The following is an 8100-nucleotide window of genomic DNA, read 5'->3' as shown; positions in this document are numbered from 1 at the left end:
TTCTTCACCAGTTCTTTCATTGCAGCTTTGACTTCTTCTTTCATTACCATTGGTTCTAGATCATATGCCACTTCCTGAAATAGATGAAGATCGATCAGTTCTTTTTGGTACACTGACTTTGTGTATTCCTGCCATCTTCTCTTGATGTTTCCTGCATCATCTGTCCGGGTTCTTGGCTTTTTATCCCCTTTTTTTAAGCCTCAGTTTAGTCATCTATAAAATGGAGATAGTAATGGTATGTTGTTGTTGTTGTTGTTATGTGCCATTGAGTCGGCCCCGACTCATAGCAACCCCTCCTTGGGTTTTTGAGGCAGTATCACCACAGAAATAGGATTGCTCGACCTTTCTTCCCAGGAGTGGCTGGTGGGTTTGAACTGCCAGGCTTCTGGGTAGCAGTGAAGTACAAAAATTGTATAAAGATCAAATGAACTAAGTCTTGTAAAATAATTGGTTCATTATCTTTTCAATGAGTTTTAACAATCATCATCATCATTTATTTATTTATTTGTGAAGATCAGAATTTCTGATTCATTCAATCAATTACAATCAATTACACCTGGTTGTACTCGTAGTATGGTGGTGATAGTTAACTAAAGACCAATGATTGTTTTTCTTCTGAGTCCACTAACTCTGACAATCCTGTGGTCACAGTTTGAGGATCACTGAAATTAGACACTGAAAGTAGAGTTTAGAGGACAATATGTTTATTAAACATCAACACTTATAAAAGGATGGAGAAGGAGGGAGTTTAGGCAGAGGACGCAATCAAACTCTGACGAAGCCCTGATTTCTCAGTCAAACTAACCGAAGGCTTTGACATGGGTATTGTGCATTTGACAATCTTTATTGGGCTAAATTGGGAGCTCCTTTCCACATTTTCTCCGTCACTAGTTGAGGGCTTCCCGAGAAGGCATGTGCTTGGGCAGGTGGCTTCCGTGTATCTAAGGCAAAGCCTGAAATATCTAACAGTTGGAGGCTGTCTGTCTGCAGCAATTGTTACAGATGGGAAGGAATTTCTTCTTTGGACAGTGAACTACAGGTCATCTTTGTGTCTATGAAATCTCTCCAGTATTTTGTCTGAAAAAAAATGCCTCACAATTTTAAATGATTTATAGATTACAGAGCATCTCACTATCCATAATTTCATCAATTCTCAAAGCAATCCTCTAAGGTTAATTTGGGACAATGTTTTGAAGCAATCTGAGAGTATATGCTGATCATTAGCTAGTAAGTGCAATGTTGGCTACATTTTAACAATGAGATAAGTGAAAGGTATTTTTTGTTTAATTCACATTAGATAAATTCAAGTTATAGGACTTGAGGTGCAACCTTTAGGAGGAATAATTTGTGAGTGAAGCTGCTAACCCTCACAATCTGATGGCTCCATCTTTTCAGACTAGTAGTTTTCACCGCTCAGGTAGCATAGTGCCTAAGGCACTTGACTGCTAACCAGAAGGTTGGTGGTTCAAACCCACCAGCCATTCTGGGGAAGGAAGATGGGGCAATCTACTTCCGTAGTGATACTGCCTAGGAAACCCAAGGAGGGGTCGCTATGAGTCGGGTCTGACTCTATGGCACAAAACAACAGCAACAACAGTTTTCACCTCATCTTCCATCACTAGATGTGACACTATTATGCTATTCATGAGGTTTTCACTGGCCAATTTTTTTCTGAAGTGAAACATCAGGTCATTCTTCCAACTCTGTGTTAGTTCAGAAGTTCCACTGAAAACAATCGACCATGGATGACCCTGCTGGCATTTGAAATGCAGAACCTCCCACATCATAGCAACATGCAAGCCCACACAGTACAACAAACTGACAGATGAGTGGGATTATAGCCAACACAACCAGAACTTTGGGGGAGTTCTACTCCTATTGTCTAATAGGGTCACTATGAATCAGAAATCACCTCAGTCACACCTATGAAAACAAGAAGAAGAACAACAACAGTTTTTATCATAGAAAATGTGAGCAGACAGAATGACATGTGACAGACAGGACAAGCCACTACAAGATACAGCTGTGTAACTTTCCTGTAGGAAAAATATACAAATATGAGAAAAATAATGGAGTTAAGTTTTATAAGTAATGCAATATTTTATTGATCTTAGAGGATAGATAATATGTGTATTTCAAGTGACTTTGTATAGGAAAAAAAAAGGTTATGAAAACTAAAAGAAATATATATAATACATAGCCATAAATGTGAGGGAAAAAATACATCCTTTCTAATTGACATATGGTTTATTTTTCCTATTTTAGGATCACATTGGCACAAAGAAAGCGTTCAGAAATTTTTAGAACTCTAGTACAAATGATTGATGCAACTAAGACACTCCTGAATCTCAAAGAAGGTCAGCTATATTGATATTTTAACAAATTATTGACTACCATTTCCTAAGGATTCTGCCATTACCAGTTCTGAGTTGTTTGGCATTTGCTAAAAATTAAAACTGTTTTTATAAGATTCAAGCAATTACATTCTACCTAAGCATCTCCAAAAGTAATCCATGATTTTTACATATTTTCAGTTCAGGTATTCGATTGTAGGAAGTACAGTGATAATGTAATGTTTCTAAGTGGCACTTGGAAGTGAGGAGGGCAGTGTTCTGCTGTTGCCTCAGGCAAAATTGGAAGGTAGGAAGTCCTCAAAGTTTGAGAAGGACATGACAACTCCTTTTCTGCAGTTTTCTTGCTTTCAGAATATAATTTCCTTTGGAAGTTGGCAAGGATGATTTTCCCCTGAGGGAAATGTGTTGCCCTCAACAGAAAAGGGGGGCGAGCAACTGTAGATTTATCATTAGATATGCCTTTCAGAAGTGAAGTTTTCAAAAGTTTCAGAAAGTTGTATTTTAAATTACAGTAGCTGCAGGGCACCTGTAGTTTACGTGCTAACCATGTATGTATGTTTTATGAAGCTATTTAATCTGCAAGTCACTTTTTGAAAAAAAGGTAATCACCATAGCAACTGACATCAAAAAGTTTTCTGCTGGCTTTGACATGTAGAATACTCAGCAGACAATACCAGGTACATGGCAGAAAATGATACCCATATATAGTCCATTTAGGATGTGTGAGCCAAGAATGCCTAGTTCATGGAAGTGAGGGTTTCACTCATTATTTCAGTCATTTTCTTCTTATTGCCTCAGGCAAATACTGAGAGTAGTGAATGTAAAAACTGCTGAATGCCAGCTGCAAGTCTACTACTAGCCGAGAGGGAAATCCTTCCTAAAATGGTCCTTGCAATTAATCCAAAAAATAAAAAATAAATAAATAACCACTCTAATTCACTTCCTCCTCACTTACCAACTCTCTTGTTATCTGATATTTGTGATTTAAAACAATAGTTAAAAAAAAAAAAAAAAACCCAACCTACTGCCATCCAGTTGATTCTAACTCATAGTGACCACCTTTGGATTTCCAAAGTGGTAAATCTTTATGGAAGTAGATTGTCCCATCTTCCTTCTGTGGAGCAGCTGGTAGGTTTGAACCTCCAGACTTCTCAATATCCAACAATTTTGTGCACAAACAACATGCATCTAGCAGTAATTTGCACTGAAGTGTGTAATGAGAATAATGCTGCTGTGATGATTAAGTTTGTGTGTCAACTTGGCTGGGCCATGATTCTTAGTGGTTTGGCAGTTATGTAATGATGTAATTTGATAATTACATAATGATATGATTTGACAGTTATGTAATGATGCAGTCATCCTCTATTTTGTGGACAACTTCCATTCTTGCATAATGCTGATTTTCACATAATGATCTGGTCATTATAACCTAACTATTTCAATAAGTAGTGTGGGCACATCAGAGGTCAGAATTTTCCTTTCAATCATGAGGCATCTGTTGAAAAGGATTACTTTACTTACCCCCATGACCACATCAATGAGGTTTTCACATAAATAATTCACAGGAACCATGGAGACAAACTATTTCTGTTACCATACCATATATATTTATGAAACCATTTACATTTCAGATCAGCACAAACATACACATAAACAAACACACAAATCAGTGGACACGAATCTAAAAATATATGGTGTAGTTATCAACACTCAGGAATTTTGAACATTGTTTACATTCATGATATCAAGGTATGATTTTTTTTCTCTGGAAGCAACATTAAGAAATGTCTTTTAAAGCTAGTATGTTCAATACAATCTGCTACTAAATTTGACCTACATTATTAATATGTTGCAACAAATATTTCCTGTTAATTTGAAACATCACAACATTGTATTAGATTTTCCTTCTTAAACTCAACTTATTCCAATTTTTTTCCTCAGATATTTCAAGCAAATCATTAATTTTCAAAATACTGACAACCTGGGTCATTTATAATGAATAACTTAAATAACAATTTACTTTCCATATTCAATTAAGTTAATCATTTCTTATTTATTGACCATATTTTGCATATACATAGTTCTTGTATTACTAAAGGAATATTTTTTAAAAAATCCTATGATTACCACCAGGAGCTCTGGTAGCATAATGCCTAAGACACTTGACTGCTAACCAGAAGCCTGGCAGTTCAAATCCACCAGCCACTCCTTGGAAGGAAGTTTGCGCAATCTACTTCCATAGTGATACTGCCTCAGAAACCCAAGGAGGGGTCGGTATAAGTCAGGACTGACTCAATGGCACAAAACAACAACAACAAAAACATGATTACTGCCTTTAAGATTCAAATATCACAAACAAGATTGATTGGTGGAAGCTTAAATAAGAGCTAAGTTGGGTGGTCTATGCAGTAAATTGTGGAAAATTTCACAGAAAGGGGAAAACCGTAAAAGCTAACATAAGGATAATTGTATATAGGCTGTGGCTTTTGTTTGTGACTTGTAGTTTGTGACTTGTAGTTTAAATGGGGTTTGAACTAACTAAAATTAAATTCATTAACTTTCCTCCAAAATTAAGCTTCCCACATATATTTCAAAATCATAAAAAAAATTTTTACTTTCTTTCATTTTAGGAGAAAGAACAAGTGTTTTCAGATGTCATAAAAAGATATTTTGAAGAGGAAACCTCTCCTTGAACATGACAGTGAAATCCTTAGACTTTTCCTTTCACTTAATTCACCCTCAAAAGTTGATTGAGCATAAAATAGTTATTTCAGTAGTAGAACAAACTCATGATAGAGTTGATAGTTGAGAGTCTATGTCAGCTATTCCCTCTAAGTTTCTGGCCAATTCATTAAATACTTTAGCACTCAGAATTCTCTGAATGAAAAGAAAAAACTTTCTACTTCATAGAAGTATTAACAGAATTATACTACACTGTCCATATGAAATTTCAATCCTAAATAAATTGAGCATATTGTAAATACAATATTACTGAGCTAGTGTCCATAGCTTCTATGTTACTTATCTCTGAGGGACTTCAGAGAGCAAGTGAGTCTTCAATGACTCCTTGAAAGATGCACTCATTGTTCGTACATGGAAACTGTTAGAGGTTTTTGTTTTTAATTAAGAAAAAATTTATCCTAAGATACTGATTTATAGACCTTGAAAATTGAAAATATCATCTTTAATGATTAAAACTAATTTATGTTATTAATACCATTTAATTTAAATTTTATTTGGCAAAGTTACTATGTCATCTCTTTAACTTCAAATCTACTTGGTAAGCTCAAAGAAATCTGCTACAACTTTTGTTCTCATATTTATATTATTGAAAGGGGGTAATCTCATTAGTTTTACCTCTTTAGAGGCAAGGTATATCCAAAGACAATTATATTTTAATTCACATATATACAGCACCTTTAAGGAATAAAATGTATCTCAAATTGCTTTCTGCTGATGTACCACTTTTGTTTCGAAAACTTGACCTCAGACCCAAGTGTCAGGCTCATGCAGCCAGTGATTGCCGATCTGACTGTGTACTTGACTGAATTACTCATGGCCTCTCTTCCACCACTGAATAAAGTTTTTTCCAGACCTGCAAACTTTTGTCTGCTAACAACTAACTATTTTACATGATACCTGACTTTATTTTATTCTTCATGGCCTCACTGTTGTTTATTTGATTTAAGATTTGCTAGTTTGTTTGTTAGGAGCTCTGGTAGCATAGTGTCTAAAGCACTTGACTGCTAACCAGAAGGCTGGAGGTTCAAACCCACCAGCCACTCCTTGGAAGGAAGGTTGGGCAATTCTACTTCCGTAGTGATACTGCCTCGGAAACCCAAGGAGGGGTCGCTATGAGTAGGGGCTGACTCGAAGGCACATAACAACAACAACAGTTTATTTGTTTATTTAAATTACCACTTGAATGCTCTTTCTTGTTTCTTTTGATGCTAATTTGTCAACAGTCTACTTGTCTGATTCCACTCCTTTCTTGAAAAAGCTATATATATACTCATATATACATATATACATATATTTCCAACTTTTACTCTAAGCCCTATTCACTTCTGTTTGCTTAGAATTTTATTGCTTCACTAAGATTCAGTCCTTCTGGAGCAAAGCTTCTAAATTCATGATCCAATAATCTTTAATTCACAGAAGTCAGTGAACACATAGAATTTATGTACAGAGTTGTTTATGCATCTTGTACATTTTGTACATTACTTTCCAAGAGAGAGCTTGAAGGCTTTCATCAGTTTCTTTAAGAGGCCTCTAACCCTTTAAGGCTTGAGAATCATTAGTCTTCTAGTTTATATGTCCATTTATTTTTCAGTTTGTGTTCAAATACACACTGCATCTTTTGAAGGCTTCTTTTACATTCTTCTTCTTTATTGGTAGGAACTTTGATGGAGTAGTGCTTAAGGTATTTGACTGTTAACCAGAAAAGGCTGGCAGTTAAAACCCACCAGCCACTCCTTGGAAGGAAGGTTGGACAATCTACTTCTGTAGCGATACTGCCTTGGAAACCCAAAGAGGGGTTGCTATGAGTAGGGACCAACTCAATGGCAGTGCATTTGGTTTGGTTTGGTTCTTTATTGGTGGGTATTGAATTGAACTCAGCTCTCAATTCTATTACACATTCTCTGTGTTAGAGAATATATTACTTTTCACTATTTTGGCTCTTGTAAAAATTGTTGTTGCTGTTGTTAGTTACCATCTAGTCAATTCTTACTTATGGTGACCAAATTATAAGAGAATGAAACTTTGTCGAGTCCTGTGCCATGTTCATGACTGTGGCTATGTTTGACACCACTGTTGAAGCTACAGTGTCAATCCACCAAATTGAGGATTCCCTCATTTTCATTGACCCCCTACATTAGCAAACATAATGTAATTTCTAGTGATTGGTCTTCCCTGATGATGTGTCCAAAGTAATCAAGCCGGATTCTTGCCATTCTTGCTTCTAAGGAATATTCTTGTTCTTCTAACAGTTTTTTGTTTGTTTGTCTAGAATGTGAAAACAGGAGGTCTGGTGGCATAGTGCTTAAGATATTTGACTGCTAACTAGAAGGGTGGTGATTTAAACCCACCAGCCACTCCTCAGAAGGAAGATTAGGCAATCTCCTTGTACCTCGGAAACACAAGGAGGAGTCAGATCCAACTCCATGGCAGTGAGTTTGGTTTTTGTTGTTTTGGAAACGGAAAATAGGAAGATCTCAAAATACATTAGCTTGACCTCAAATATCACCATTTCCCTAGTAGTCACTCTCCTCAAATTCAAACTAATTAAAACTGAATCCATTATAGTTAATCCAAATTAAATGTCTTGCATATAATTATACACATTTCACTATAACTATTTCAGTCTGTTAAGGGTAAGTCTTTGAAAATATCTTTGTCTTATCTTTTTCTCAGCTCCCAGGCAGAATCTGCCACCAATGCTCAGACACCTCATGCTTGTTTCACTTTCTTTTACTCTACAGTTTATTTCATACTTCGTACATTCCATTATATGTATGAAGTATGAATCTAGGAAAATTGGAAGTTGTCAAAAAGGAAATGGAACGCATAAAGATTGGTATCCTCAGCATTAGTGAGCTGAAATGGACTGGTTTGGCCATTTTGAATCAGACAACCACATGATCTACTAAGCCGGGAATGACAGTTTGAAAAGGAATGGCGTGGCATTCATCATCACAAAGGATGTTTCAAGATCTGTCCTGAAGTACAATGCTGTCAGTGATAG

The sequence above is a fragment of the Orycteropus afer genome, unplaced genomic scaffold, assembly GCF_000298275.1.
Source record: "Orycteropus afer afer isolate SDZICR_OR568_19922 unplaced genomic scaffold, OryAfe1.0 scaffold00047, whole genome shotgun sequence".
In the NCBI taxonomy this organism is placed as follows: Eukaryota; Metazoa; Chordata; class Mammalia; order Tubulidentata; family Orycteropodidae; genus Orycteropus; species Orycteropus afer.
This window is presented reverse-complemented; position numbering follows the sequence as displayed.